At 32.0% G+C, this 15,249-nt stretch overlaps 1 protein-coding gene across 2 annotated transcripts in view; it reads right to left on the bottom strand.

The window, feature by feature from the left end:
* Positions 1-11,842, bottom strand: part of LOC130896997 (PRL-1 phosphatase) — a 64,150-nt gene extending 52,308 nt beyond the window's left edge. Inside the window, exon 1 of one of the 2 annotated variants that reach the window (XM_057805469.1) lies at positions 11,476-11,842. The gene's annotated coding sequence lies outside the window, so the exon portion shown is untranslated. Of the gene's footprint in view, positions 1-1,361; positions 1,465-11,475 lie in introns of those variants that run through there. The other variant, XM_057805459.1, reaches the window with a different exon arrangement.
* Positions 11,843-15,249: the final 3,407 nt, after the last annotated feature.

The raw sequence follows: 15,249 nt of genomic DNA, 5'->3' as shown, positions 1-15,249 counted from the left end.
TGAGGTAGAAAGTTGCTTCATCGCTAAAAATGATAAGCTGTAGAAATGTGTCATCCTCCATCATTTCTAGTACATCACCGCAAAATTCGAGACGCTTCTCTTTGTCATTGTGGTTGAGAGCCTGCACGAATTCTAAACGGTAGAGCTTATACAGCAAATCCCGTCTCAGAACTTTCCATACAGTTGGTTGGGTTATTCCAAGTTCTCTACTAGCTCTATTGGTAGACTTACTTGGGCTGCGAACAAAACTGTCTTCTATCCGTCTAACATCATCTTACACACGCGATCGGCCTGTGCTTTTTCCTTCACACACATTTCCCAGTTTCTTTATATTGATTAAACCAACGAGTAATGCTTTTTCTAGTGGTGGATTAATACCAAATTTAGCACGAAATGCCCGCTACACTACATTTCTTACAAACTCAATAACACGAAACACCTTGTGCTCCACAGTCGCCAATGCACAACTGGCAGTGACAGGGAATGGCGACCTATTACCGCGAGAACTCTAGCGGCCGCTTCTGGAACCATCACCGCCTGTCTACACTTGTAATACATTAAACAAAACTTCGCTTTTTCAATGGTATAAAAATTATTCATGTAGCATTTGTACATTAATAAATACGAATTTTTAAAAATGGATCCATCATTTAAAATAACTCTGTATTTGAAAATTCTCACGCCTCAATTTAAACATGTAATAACTTGATAAGAATAGTCTCTAATTCTATGAAGAGTACAAATGCTCCACTTTCCTTTGATCTTCTCTCTTTGTTTATTAACGACGTAGTACGTTTTTATCATAAGTAGAAAAAAGTGCGATAAATATGAAATTCGTCTAGTTAATACTTTTCTAAAAAGTATTAACAATGATCAATTTAAATGTGTTCCTCAAAGACCCCACTCGCACCCCTTTCATCACGGTCATCCCTCCCGGTAACGGAGGGTTAAATTAATTTTAATTATATTTAATTGATATTTGATATTTTTCTGATATCGATGAAACGTAAACTTTAAACTTCTAGAGAGAAAAGGGTATCTCTCATTACTAGTTAGTTACTGGTAAGATTAGATAACATCATTTTTCATGAATAATATATACCTTGTAATTTTTATTACGTAACATTGATTATTTAAAGGCATATGTTCATTTTAAAATTGTTTATATAAAAAATATAAGATTTGAATCCGATATATTATTTAAAATATATTTTTTGTCAACAAATAGTTTTTAGAAAGCGATATAAAATTTGATTCAATAAAAAAATTTCATTTATCAAGTTAAAAAAATGATATCAGCGATTAAAAAAGAAATATTACAGCAAATAAAAAATTGGAAATAAGGTTCAGAAATAACTCACTAGAAGCCTCATAAGAATTGGAAACGATGGCACTTCGCACAATTCACAAATCAGAATGAATACTCTTGATAATCTTCAAGTATCTTCGCAAATACTTTTATCACTGACGTAATTCAAAAGATAATATTTTTTATTCAAAAGAACAGGTAATAATCAAGCAAGAACTATGAATATTACGACATATTGTAAAAAATAGATTCTTAGTTTAAAATTAAAAAATAAAATATTGAAAAGACATACAAAGCCAACGGATATGTTTTTTCAGTTGAGGAAAGAGATGATAGTCGGACGGAGCCAAATCTGGTGAATAAGGGGGGTGTTCTAGTAATTCAAACCCTACATCACGAATTTTTTGTATGGCAACATGAAATTTGTGTGCAGGGGCGTTGTCCTGCAATAACAAAACACCTTTGGATAGCTTTTCGCGTATTTTCTCTTTAATTTTTTCCCGTAGAGTGGTCAGTAATGTCTAATAGTAATCTCCAGTTATTGTTCTACCCTTATCCAAAAAATAAATCATGATTTCTCCATGGCAATCCCAAAAAACTGAAGCAAGAACTTTTCCAGTAGATTTTTGGACACGAAACTTCTTAGGTCTTGGAGAACCAGAGTGTCGCCATTCCATCGATGGTTCCATTGTTTCTGGATCGTAGAAATGTACCCAAGTCTTATCCATAGTAACAATTCGGTTTAAGAAGTCTACATCGTTTTTAAATCGAGCACAGATCGAACGCGACTCTTCTACCCTTACACGCTTTTGGTCAACATTCAAACATTTGGGGATCCATTTTGCAGCAATTTTTCTCGTGTCCAAATTGACGTGAGCTATATGATGAACGCGTTTGTAAGAAGTATCCAGTGCTTCAGATATCCGTTTTAGCCCAATTCGATGATCGGATAAAATTACGTCATTGAACTGCATCGATATTTTCGGGGACTGACACAGAAACTGGCCTTCCCGATCGGTCATCATCTTCAATGGAAAATTTACTTCTTTTGAAGCTTGCAGTCCAATTTTTGACGGTCGCATACGAAGGACATTGATAACCAAGGGTATTAAGCATATCTTCGTAAATCTGCTTACCTCTTAACCCTTTTAAATAGAGGTACTTGATGATGGCTCGATTCTCCAATTTTTCGATTTTCACAATTTCGGTGGACATCTTTTTTCTTTTAACTTATTGCGTAACTCTGGTCTTTTTTGACGTCGAAGTTTATGCGTGGAACTGGTCTAGGCTAACTAGATATTAATATATCCTGGTAAGGTTTATTATTCTAAATTATTGCCTCGTCAATTAATAAATATCTTCTATAGTAAGAAATATGATTTTTAAATCATTTGTCTTTTCTATCACCTACTGACCTGCTTAAAACTGAACGACGAAGTAATTATAAAAGAAAGTGATAACATAAAAGTTTATGATGACATTATTTCGAGTTCTTGATTTGTTTCCAACTTTACCAATTATAGTAGATTATGCAGAAGATTTGATTAAAAAATGAGCGAAAGATAACATTTAATGAAGAAAATACAGAAATAAAGTTATTAACGAGCACGTTTATACAACGTTTGACACTAAATATTACCAGAGGAAGTGACTAGTACAGGGTGGAAAAGAGAAATATCCCTTATTTTCAATATAAATTAAAGAAAAGGTTTCAACAAAACTATATTGGCATTCAAAGTTAATTTTAATAGTTAAGATTAAGCATTTTTTTGTTTATTGCATGTTACAAGGCTTCTAGGTTCCTGGTTGGATATTTAACACCTCAAGAGCCAAATTAGGCAGCATGAGGGAGATCGATTGTTTGGTAAGCATTCCTCAAAAACTAACATGGAGTTTTGGTTGTATGGCCTCTGGCACTATCTTGATGAAACCACACTATCTCCAACATATTCTTATTCAAAAAATTATTAGAGAACGTTTATATACCACTAAGAGATGACGGTGACGTAACGATTACCATCCGTAAATAAATAATGTTCAATTGATCCACTGCTGATTGCATACCAAACTCTAGAAATTAGGAAACGCGTCTGGTCTCTAAACACGAGCATTATCACGCAAGTCAACAATGAGAGATTCACATGCCTGTACGAGATTTTCAGTATCTTAACGCAATAGAGGATGCATAAACACATAACCTCAACTAGCATATGCACAGAATTTCTTCGTCAACGACGAAACGAAGTTGACGTCAAGAAACTGCAAGATAAGTGGGAAATCTTATAATCAGTTCGCGTAGCACACTGCAATGAGTATTAATTTTGAATAAATATTTGTCCTCCAATAAGGTTTGACGTGTTTTTTCAAATTTCGAAGAAACTCTTTAATCTCTAAATTTTTAAGGAAGAGGGTTCGTTTTTATTATTCAGCATAGGCTTTTTTTTTAAATCAATACGATTAGTACAGCGATGCTCTAACCTTTATAACCCTTCCTCATAAAAATAGACGTTTTTGTATGCCATAACGTCCTCGGTTGATGGAAATATCTCTCCTGCATGTGAAACTTAGAGGTTAGGAAAAAGGAAAAGGTCGCTGGGGTAATAAGGGTATGGTCAACCATTTCGAAGTGCAATTCGTGTATTGTTGGCCATTACGATCTCTGAAGTGTGAGAAGGTGCTTTGTTTTGACTCAATTTATTTAAATCGCGTCAATAAAGCCTGGGAAACGTTCGCTCGAATGCGATTTTAATCCAAAGTGAGTAAATGCATTCATAATTCTTCAGTCAGTATATACCAAATGTGTTCTTCTTCTATCTTCATAACCTCAATCTGATGATATAGCTGGTTTACGCAGTTTTTTGGTGGTCTTGAGTGCTCGTTGCCAAACAGCTAAATACGAGCCCAAAACTTTACGATGGTTGCTAATGGTGGAGAATCTTCGTACATAGTGTCTAACCCCTTCTTTGAATACAAATATTTAATAACATCCCAATACTCAATTTTTTCCATTTTCAGAGAAATCTTCGCAACGACTCACTTATACGATTGTCAAACAGAAACTAGTGTCCAAAATAGCTGGAATTTCAGTGAGGATATCTCAATGCATGCGCAAATATATTTCCCAACTTATATTGTATATATAAGTGTCGACATCTTCAGGTCGAGGTAGGAAGATTTTCAAACAACCCTTGTATTATATACACCCATAATTAAATTATTACACATAAAGTGCTACTTTTGAAGGGAGCCCATATCTCAAATAAATAAGATATTTGGAACTTTGCCAAATATCAAGTTATATAAATAAACTTGAAAGCTATCATAGAAATCAATGTCACCTTGAATTAATTAGTTATAATCATCATCGGCGTTGCTTTTTTAAAAATTATCTGAAAATAAAATGGATGATGAACAATTCCACGGAAACAAAATATTTTTCAATAAACTACATTTTCAAATGAAAATATACAATGAAACTAGAACATTAACTAGAACGTTAACTTTTTTGAAAAATTTGTAGAGCCCTTTGATAGGGTTAACTCGATCATGATCTTAGTGTTCGGAAAGTAATTAGATCATGTTCACCGATGTTCGGAAACTGATTAAATTATTCTTGTCATAGCCATATGAGAAGATCCTTTCTGCTCCGGTATACAAGTAGGCATTTTGAAAATTATTATAGTTCTTCCAATATCAATTGCAGATTATAAAAACTAATATAAAAACCCTTGCCGACAATTTTGTTTTATAACTTTATAAATTTATTATCTTTATGAATACTTTTAAAAATAAGTATATCTTATTTAGACAGATGCACTTAAGTGTAGTCCTACTTGGAACTTGGAAAAAATCATTAGTATACCTCGTTAACTTGCTACAACTGAATTTTAAATCATAAAAAGTAAATAGACGAGTAAAATGTACGTGTCTGTAAGGGCGTTTGGCTTAAACAGGGTACCAGACGTGAACTAAGCCCTATTTGTTCTCCATTCTTTTTTCTGGAAAACGATATTTCAAAGCAAAAACCACAAAGTAAAATAAATTATTTTCAAATAAAACAAAAGACAAAAAAATATTTCAATTCCAAAGTATCTTTATAAATAATCATGGTGGTCAGAATCGTTTGAACTAGAGTCACAATTTGATTGAACTATGAAGGGTTATAAAAAGGATGATGCCACAAAGTTATATTCTTCTTTAATAACATGTTCAACACAGTTTTTCCAAAGCTCTTGGCAGTCTGGTGCTAGAAACTTACTTTACGAGTTCTACAACCTCTTTACTCAGTTCTGGAGACTGAATACATTTTCGTAATTCTGATTTTACGTTTGTCCATATTAACTCTATAGGGTTAAATATGCAATAGTAAGTAGTTAGTCTGAGAAAAGTGTATGACCCTGCTCTTTGCACAGCTGGTCAATATAATAAATTTCCTAAAACTTTGGACCTTTAATAACAGTAAGCAAATCTATGTTTGTTGGGCCTTTTTTACGATCGCTGACAGAAATATGAATATTTTTTTCAGACGTAAATGCTAAAATGTGAGCTTGTTATTATTACTATTTGGTATTTTAAAGAGTTGCCGCGAGTGGTAGGATGCATTGTCCATAACGATTACTGTTTGTGGTGGAATATTAGGTAAAAACTATTCATTAAACCACTTTTTAAATAATTCTGCTGTCATATCTTTGTGATAAGTTTTTACTATTGTCGACCCAACCGAAATTTACTACATCGTGACTGTCAAACCATGTTTCATAGATAATTTATATGACTATTAGAACTTCGGCTGATCTAGCTGATTTTTGATCATAGTTTTCGCTATGTATCTTTTTGTCTTGTTGTTCACAACAATCTGCAAACAGATATCTACCAATATCTCCAATTATTGAGAAAAAAAAGATTATAGAAATCAACATGACTGTTTTTCATAAAAATATTGAACTTCCTACAGAAAAAAATAGTCTCGTATATCATTGAAATGAATTTTGTAAACAATATAAATAACTAGTATAATGTGAACCACCCTAAATGATAAAAAAATGTTTCTATTCCCCCTCAATTATTTCAGATTCACACCAATCCACTTTTAAACGTAATCTGACATTAGCTTAATGAGTTAATATTTCATGAAACCCATTTCTTATACGTACTGTATGTAGTAATATATTCTCAATTATACAAACATTAAAACACAAACTTCTATTATTGCGTCAATACGAGTGATTTGGTTAAAAATAACTCAATAAAAAACTCATATGGATTAGACACATCACTTGGAATGTTTGAAACAATGTGTAAAATATCCAGGTGGATTTTCGATGTTTGCTTGTTTAAAATGTTTAGATAGGTAATCTAAACAATCAGATCTTCCCACTTTACAATTAAATACCGTTAAAATCATCATTTGAAAAATGAAACATGAGTTTAATTTGGGTAGGTAACTTATTATTTTGTTTTTGCTGTCCTCATACTTCATTTGAATGTCATTACTTGCCATAGCAATGTTGAAATACTAAAGCTTGGTTTATGCAGCCAAAATTGAAACTAAATTGAAATTAACATTAAACTAAACTTTCTTGGTTTATGCAGTAAAATATAGATAGTCATAAATTACTAGTAAACCAATAGAAATTCCCTGTATGGGTCCTAGTGATGAGCAAAACTGGTCTTGGCCTTGCAAAAAATTCAAGAACAAGACCAGCTAAAGACTTGCAATACCAACACTGAGTTCTGCAAGACTTATGCAAGACCAAGACTGGTAAACCAATAGAAATTCCATGTATGGGTCTTGGTGTTGCAAAAAATTCAAGACCAAGACCAGCTTAAGACTTGTAAGACCAAGACTGAGTTGTGGAAAACTTTGCAACATCAAGACTGGCCTGCAAGACTCTTGCATTCTTGCATTTATTCAATAATGTTGTAAATTTATTCTTACAAAATGTGTATTTTCACCTCAAAATGTCATGAAAGTAATTTGAATTTTGAATAAGTATAGCTAATTTAAACGAAAAGATGTTTGTTGAACAAATTATTTCAGTCACAATATTACCTGTGATATTACATACTTATTTTGTGGTACACCCATTTAAAATGAAGGGTTGTCGGTTGATTCATTGCGGGTAGTTAAGAAATAATTTTATTATTTGTTTACCAATATCTGTATATAAGGAACTAAATAATCTGTTTACGTCTTCTGTTCAAATATATATTTTTATTTTTCATATCCATTTTTTTCAAGTTTATGTAATTACGACATGTTATTGGTTAATAAAAACATTTCATAAATGTAAGTTGCGTTTTTTTAATATGTACATAGTTATGTCGATAAAGAAATTTCCTATCTGTCATAAAAAATTATTTGAATAGTTATCAATATATAGTAAATAGAAGGTATACTTTTTGTTTCGTGGTGTATGTATTTTGGGAAAAAAATACGAAAGAAACAAACTCAATTTTTTTACAAATAGATACCTATTATTTTTAATAATAAGTCAGAAACTAATTTTACCATAGATTTCATCGAGATTCGGCTATGAATCAAAATACTTCTAATTTCATTTCAAAACCACTATTCCCTTTAAGAACAATCAGATAACTACCATTTTACAGGCCCGTAGGGTCTCGATTTGTACATATAATATATTCTCGTTCGAAGTTTTTGATAAATTTCAAACTGCTTTTATGAGATGGTTTTGTATATTCTTTAGGGTAGCTTGACATGATGCAAGACAACGTGCAATGCAATGCAAGTCGCAATATTACTTATTCAACAGCATGCGCAGATGAAGTTCAGCTAATTATTCTCTCTCATACTTGCAACATTATCGGTTTGGTGTCATTTTTTTGCGTGTACGATGTAATCCTGAAGAGAAATGAGTTTCTGACCTGCTTATACTACGTCTCTCGCCCAGGATTTCTTCGTTATCTCATGTTTTATTTTTCTTAGGAGTTTTTCAAATGTTTCTTCATCCATCTATGCTAAACTCATGTTTTCCCTTATTCTATCTAGCAGGGGCCTGGTCCACCATCGCCTGGGTGCTCTTTTCGGTCCATCAGACTCCAAAAGTAAGGTAGCAGCTGATAATATATATTTTGATTATCAGTGATGCACAGACCAGTTTTTCTTGTTTACTTTACCTATTTTCTTTATTTTAATTTTTAAACCGCACACCAATATTAAATAAAATGCAATATATTGACCTTGCAATAAACTGCATGCAATTTATTGCACGTTATCTCGTATCATGTCAAGTGGCCTTCAGGATCAATCATAAAATGCAAGACCTGCAAGACTCTTTCAGCAAGACAAAGACAACTTAAGCTCTGAAATGGCACTTGTGGTTAATGCAGAAAATTAACAGTAAATTAAAATTAAACTGAAAGTTTACTAACTTTCAACTCTTAGTTTAATTCCTCAATTTTTTGAGGTTATGAGCACAGAATACGTCGGGTGGTATTGTATTTGTGGAAATATTGAATGCAAAAATCCTTCTCTTTTAAGGTATTATACTTTCATAATATTAACTTGAATATAATTTTGAAAGTAAATTTTTCTATTTTAAAACATCTGTTAAACACATTTTTAACGTTGTTTTCGAGCTATACGTCATAAAACCAGGTATGAAGATAAAATTAATAATACAAACCTAAAATATATCGAGTTTCAGAAGTTAGTTGTAAGGACATACCTCCGAAACTCTAATAGAAATAAAATAACCTTCCAATTGATAATGAATTTAGTTTTTTTATAAATACATCGTTACCTAATCCATAATCCCAACAGTTTTGTTTACAACTTCATTGTTCAGCAATGGAAAGAATAGAATAGAAAGGACCCATTATTATTAGCAAATGCGACACTGAGACCCCATATGAATCTGCAAGACCAAGACTAAGCCGATCTTGGTCTTGCAGCCAAACTATTCACTGTTAATTTTCTGCACGAACTACAAGTACCATTTCAGTGTCTTTCAACTAGTAATTTAATTTGTGAGTTTAATATTTAATTTTGGCCGCATAAACCAAGCTTAAGTTGTAACAGTAACAGGGTTTTTCATTTGAAACAAATTTACAACAAAAATAGGATTCAATTATCAATTAATTTTTCGTAAGTATTCCCTATACACAACATTTATGAAAACTGTGTAATTTTATATTGCTGTTGTGAAATATTTCGCACACTTGTACTTTCATTTCACTTTCTTTAGTGATTGCTGCTTTTGCAATTTTTTTCATCCCTGCGATTGGAAAGGTCCATTAATTTTTTAATTGCTGGATACCTTCCTCTCTGGAATTATTTGATGATAAACATTCACCCAGTACTCAAATTATATCCACCATTTCTGAAGTATTCTTACTTAATTGCATAAAACTATAAAATGCACAAGAGCTGCTGCTATTTCTGAGACATAAAATATACAAGCGCCCAATGCCTGTCGTTTATATCAACTTATTGAGAAAACATAATAGAATAATATTAATGTGATTCACAATTAATCTTACAAAATAACACTATTCGAATACACTTTAAAAATACTGAACAAAAATTTAAGTTACAGAGCAAGGGTTCTATTTATGCAGAGGATCTCATTTGACAATTCATATGTTTGATTTTTAACAAAGTTATGCAACATTTTATAGTTCGATATTATTTCAAAATATGGACCTTAAAGGCATCTACTATTTCTCTCTATAACATTTCTTGATATCTCTGGAAATGTAATTTTACATGAATGAGTCTATTTATTACCTATTTAAGCCACTGTCAGTAAAAGTTTGTAGAAACTGTGCATTTTTACTTAGTGTAATGCAAAGAACAAAAAAATGTCTATCTAAGTTTCATACTTTAAAGTAAATCTGCTAGTCACAAACTCTCAAACACAAGTTTGACCATATCAATTAATATTAACTAGAAAGAACTTGTTTAGGGTCATGCCATTTCAACAATAATTCAAAGTGTCAATCTGCAAGTTCCTGTATTTACAGAAATACATTATATTTTAACATTGAACTGTCAACTACTTTTAAGACTGCCCTACGAGGTTAATCTTAGAATTACTCTATTAATTAAGTTTCAGTAGAATATTGCATTGGGTTGATTCCTGAAGTATACTAATTTCGACATAAAACAGACTTAATGAAAACTAAAGAATTTATTTAATTTAAACTGTGAAAATCAAAGTGATATACATATAAATATATGCTTGGTAAACAATATTTTCTTCCAATGTATTTTTAATGTTCCCAGACAAAACAAACCCACTGAAATAAATAATTGAAGATGTATGTAAATTGATAAACTAGGAATAAATTTGAAGATCAGGTTAGTTTCAATTTTAAATAAATTTTAATTGGTTCCAGATATACCCCTAATGCTTAATATCAATACAAAAACTGTGCTCAAAGTATGAGTTTATATGAATTGCATAACTGATGAAAAAATAATACACTATGAAACTAAAGTATATCTAACAACTTACATCTATTTTTTTAGAATTTATTGTATTGAATTTACCGGTGCTATTAGAGCATATTTTACACGTCTTTCACAAAATAACATAAGTAAATTTATTGTTTGCGTGATGTTGGACCACTTATTAATTTCAAACAAATTTTATTATCCAACGGGGTCAGACAATGTATATACAGTTCATTTCATTAAATGTCTACAGTCATTAATTTATTTATAGCCCACCTACCACTCCTACGAAACGAATAGGATCTTTAATTTACTAGTAACGGAAAGTAAAATTTCTTTCTTCATTATCCCTTCACATATGTAATTGTGATTCATAAGTAGTCTGAATTTACTGTTTTAAAAAATGTGACCGAAAGAACAACATTTTCGTTAATAAGTATGAAACTGCATTAGATATTTGATTCTGCACGTAATTTTTTTTTCGCTAATTACAATTAACTGATAATGTTGAGTATTAATCTCATCTCCTTAAAAGTCATTTGAAGGCCTTCATGTGGGAAAAATGTTAGTGGAATTAGTATTTTCAATTTTATTCAATACAACGAGTTGTGAAGTCAGATACATTTAAAACACACCCTAAAGTAAGAAATATGTGTTCACTAGAATCACCAAAAATTATTTTTTTGGAAATAATTATTCAGGTTATCAAAAGTCAAAAGTAATAAGAAAATAATAGTTACATTACCTCTGTAGCCATACACATTGAAAATGCAATTGTCAGGATTACTTTTTAGATCCACAAGAACGTGGATAAAAATACACCAGCACAAATTAAACACGACCACCTCACCAAAGCTTTTCGCTTTAGTACTATGTGATAGTTCACTACACTTCTCCAAGATGGTTCTCGGATGAAGTCGATTGACGTCAGTTCTACTGCGCCCCACCCCCGCCTAAAAGGTGTGACGACTACCATAAGACGTCATACTTTACATCTCATTTATTATAACTCCTCTTTACCCCTATACTGCTATGTACTTGTAGAGCAGGATTGCTGATTCTTTTATTTGTCGCTAAAAAACGCCTTGCAAATTTGTTAATACACAGCGCATGAGCGGTAATAATATCCTACTATTCTTCTTCTTGTGTAGTCCTTTGATAAAACTAACAACCAGGGTAGTGATCAATTCAATAAATAATTATTACAAATTTTATTACATTAATATGATAAAATTGATTAAAATACTGAATATTTTAATTTATTCAGAATTTGGATTGTTGTCAACTTCTATTCAAAACGCTCCAACTATAGGAAACCTCATATACAATTTACCGAATGATGTGTTGCCTAAATTTAGTTACAGTAGGAAAAAATGCCGAATATACACATAGATCAGTAGTCAGAGATTATTTTGTGAAAAATATTCGAAATATTCAAATATGTCTGGACTAATACGATATAATGAAAAATTTTAATTACTCTCTTTTTAAAATGAAAATGGATAATTGTAATTTTTGGTCATTTTTTGTGTGAGTATAATAGTTAAAAATTTCAAATAAAACAGTCTTAAGGACCATGAAATTTGAAATAAGACCGATAATAAGAACTCAAAAAGTTCTGAAAATTACCAATATTATAAAGATCCGAAAACAAAGGAATTTTTTAAAAATAATAGGATGACTGTTCATGTATTTGAAAAGTTACTAGACAAAGTTGATTCGAGAATGGGAAGGTAATATAAATCAAATGATGTAACATTAGAGAAAAGACTTAACAATTTCTTAATTTCAGGAAATACAGTGAAAAATAGTTTTTTTCTTTCAAAAACAGTTTATTATAAAGCTCGTTCGCAGGGACATTATATTTATGTAAATAGTTTGTGCAGATTTAACAGTGTCTCTAGTAAAAATAACCTATAATACCTTAAAACTAATAGGAGACATATAACATATTATTCGGTTCCTTGCACCAAATTAAAGTTTCACTTTAAAAATTAATTTTGTAAAAAAACCGTATGAGAGCTGTCCACGACCATTTAATACATTAGACAACCAGCCTTACAATTATACAGCTGAGTGACAATTGACAGTTGAAATTCGAATTGGCTTTTGTTTGTACTAATTAACCACTGTTAATTATAATTAAATACATAAAAAACGAGCATTTCTTAATTTGATGGCCCTTCGAATATTTACAACATTCAAGGCCATAATATATGATGTATATCATACTTTAATGGTCCTTCGAACATTTATGAGCTTCAAGGCCCTAAAAGCTTCAGGAGAATCTCAAAACCGGTGTCAATGTCAGGCGACGTGTCAGAGCGCGTTAGCTAAGCATCCATAGATACGTGAGTCCGTAAGAGTGCAGTTACGAGGGAGGTTCAACATATTGTGTCGATTGGATGATGCGATTTACGAAATCAGTGGGAAGGTATACCAGCACGAACTTGCTATGCCTGGTTAGCTCGTTAAAAATTACTAAAAATACCCGGTTTATTAGAAAATTCCTGTCGAATCTCCGGTTTTCCTCGCCTCCTTCCCGTCTTTTTCTCGATTCTCAAGACTCCTAGACATCCTGTGTAATAATGAAAATGCAAAGTATAGATAAAGTGAGCATATTCGAATACCAAAAAATTATTTTCACAGAATATATCAAAATAAATATAAAGATAGTGAACAGAGTTGAAAAAGCAACTAAATATACTATGCTCTAAATGAGAAAATAATCGGGAAAAAATAGGGGAAGATATAAAAACGAATGAACTTAATAACCTTAATATGTGGAAGTGAAATCTAGGTAATGAACAAAGAGACACTGAAAATAACACCAGTAGAATTGAAATAACTAAGAAAATTGCAAATATGCCATTGCAGCACCGATAAATCAAGGGTAAAACTTTCGAAAAGCTAACTTAGTGCAATTTTACAGCCATTTGCTCTATACCAAATTAGATCAATTATTAGTTCAAAACAACGTAGAGAGGGCTTGCGAATATATTAACCATAAAATCGAAGAAGCTTCTTCCAAAACAATTCCCAGATTCGTAGTCATTGTAACTACAGAACACCAGCTAGTTATCCTATGAATTTTGGTTCTATCTAAATAGCAACAGGAAAACTACTAGCTTACCTAATACATCACCCAATAAGTCGTGTAACTAAGAAAAACATATTTTTTGCGAAAAATCGATTTTATACAGTAATGTAAGAAGCAATACAACCATTCAAACGATTCTCTAACTTCTCAATGCCGTGCTTGTAGAAGGATTTGTCTTTTGCTTCGAAATAAGCTTCAGTTTCAGCAATTGGTTTTTCATTTGACCTGAATTTTTTACCGGCGAGCATTTGTTTGAGATCAGCGAATAGCCAGTGGTCACTGGGAGCCAGATATGGACTATACAATGAATGAGGAAGCAATTCGAAGTGTAATTCGTTCAATTTAACCATCGATTTGTGATACGGAGCGTTGTTTCGGTTTGTTTTTTTCGACATATGAGGCTGTTTTTCTTTGATTTTTGCATTCAACGATCCAATAACTCTATGTAGTATTCGCTATTGATTGTCTCTCCCTTTTGGAGATAGTCGATGAACAATATTCCATGCGCATCCCAAAATACTGAAGCCATAACCATCGCAGCTGACTGTTGTGACGTTGGACGCTTCAGACATGGTTCACCGACTGCAGTCCACTCAGATGATGATTGTTTTGATTCCAGAGTGAGGTTATGGATCCATGTTTCATCCATTGTCACATATCGATGCCAAAAATCTGATTTATTACGTGTAAACATGACCACTGATCTGAATAATCAAAACGTTGTTTTAGATCTGTATCATTTCTGTACTGAAACTCACAGCAGACGTTCCAAGCACAGAAGATACCTTCATAGCAACATCGCAGACGACACGGGAATCATGGCAACAAATGTAGACCCAACTGTAGCTGCAGAAAAAGTACAAAATCATGTAAATTTGTTACAAAACTGGCTTCATCAGTGTAAAATTAACGTCAATGCCAGTAAATCAGAGCAAATAACATTTACAACAAGAAAATTTGATTTTCTACAAATGTTCATCAAAAATACTCCCATTCAAATAAAATCAGTTCTCAAGTACTTAGGGTTACATTTAGATGGAAACTAAAAAACATGCACTGGCTACTCAACAAAAGGTCTCAACTAAGACTCGAGAATAAATTGTTCATCTACAAAACTATATACATACCAATCTGGTCGTATGGAATAGAACTATAGGGGTGTAGTAAACCTTCAAATACTCGAAACATTCCAATCCAAAACACTGTGTATGTTGAGTAGAACCTCCTGGTACGTATCTAATCAAACCATTCATAACGATCTAAACATCCCACTAATCAAAAATGTGATAAAGAACTATTCCACAAGATACAAAATTCGATCCAGTGACCACAACTATGAATTAATAAATAATCTATTAAACCAGCCACTAGCAAAGTGTTGACTGAAAAGAATAAGGCCAGAAAATCCCCCATAATAAA

This window comes from Diorhabda carinulata, chromosome 1, assembly GCF_026250575.1.
Source record: "Diorhabda carinulata isolate Delta chromosome 1, icDioCari1.1, whole genome shotgun sequence".
NCBI lineage: Eukaryota > Metazoa > Arthropoda > Insecta > Coleoptera > Chrysomelidae > Diorhabda > Diorhabda carinulata.
This window is presented reverse-complemented; position numbering and strand designations above follow the sequence as displayed.